Genomic DNA, 1,259 nt, shown 5'->3' with positions numbered 1-1,259 from the left:
ATCACACTGCAAATTTTTGCTATAAATTCTGTGTTACGATCGAGCCCTCCACAATCACCTGATGAATTAGTGTCGCTCCGAAAGCTAGTGTGCTTCCAATTAAACCTGTTGGACTATAACCTGGTGTTGTGTGATTTTTAACTTTGTACACCCCAGTCCAACACCGGAATCTCCGAATCATGACTAACTATGGATGGTGAGTCTGCCCCTAAAAATTCTTCTTACTTTGTGCCCAGTTTTCTCAGTGTTTGTCTCCACACCCCAAGTGCCTTCTTATGACTCCAGTGTCCTCCCCAAGTCCCAGCACCTGTGTCATCCCCCCCAGTGCGCTCCCCATGCTATTGCCCTTACCATGTCTCCAGTACCCTTCTCAGGTTCCTATCCCAGTGCCTCCTGATGCCCTATCCCAGTGCTCCTGATGCCCTATTCCAGTCGACCCACATAACACCATGCACAATCCTGATGCCCTGTCCTAGTGCTCCCTATACACCCCAGTGCCCTGTCCCAGTGCTTCCTATAACACCCATGCCTTACCCCAGAGCCCAATGCCCTGTCCCAGTGTCCCCAATAAATTCCATGCCCAACCCCTGATAGCCTATCCCAGTGTTTCCCCATAGCCCCGTGCCCCCATGCCCTACTCCATGCCCCTGATGCCCTACAGTTCACCCTATACCCCTATGCCCTAGTCAGTGCCCGTGATGCTCTGTCCCAGTGCTCCCTATACCCCATACCATGTCCGTGCCCCCTATGCCCTCTCCCAGTCCCCATGCCCCCCAATGCCCTGTCCCAATGCTCTCAAAACCCCTATGCCAGTGCACATGATGCCCTATCCAGTGCTCCCTATATCCCCTATGCCCTATCCCAGTGCCCATGATGCCCTGTCTCAGTGCTCCCTACAAGCCCCATGACATGTCCCAGTGCTCCCTATTGCCCTGCCCCAGTGCCCCCATTGCCCTGTCCCAGTGCTCCCTATACCCCCATGCCTAACCCCATTGCCCCAGTGCGCCCTATACCCCATGACATGTCCCAGTGCGCCCTATACCCCATGACATGCCCCAGTGCTCCCTATGCCCTGCCCCAGTGCCCCCACTGCCCTGTCCCAGTGTGCCCTATACCCCATGACATGCCCCAGTGCTCCCTATACCCCCATGTCTAACCCCAGGGCCCGCAGTACGAAATCCCTGTTCCATCTCATACCACGCGAAGCCAGGATTGATGGTAATGGGGGCAGGAAGAACTTGGGGGCGGTTAGTGTTGGG

The sequence above is a fragment of the Chiloscyllium plagiosum genome, chromosome 3 (genome assembly GCF_004010195.1).
Source record: "Chiloscyllium plagiosum isolate BGI_BamShark_2017 chromosome 3, ASM401019v2, whole genome shotgun sequence".
Lineage (NCBI taxonomy): Eukaryota > Metazoa > Chordata > Chondrichthyes > Orectolobiformes > Hemiscylliidae > Chiloscyllium > Chiloscyllium plagiosum.
The sequence above is the reverse complement of the archived record's forward strand: the minus strand, read 5'-3'. Positions refer to the sequence as shown.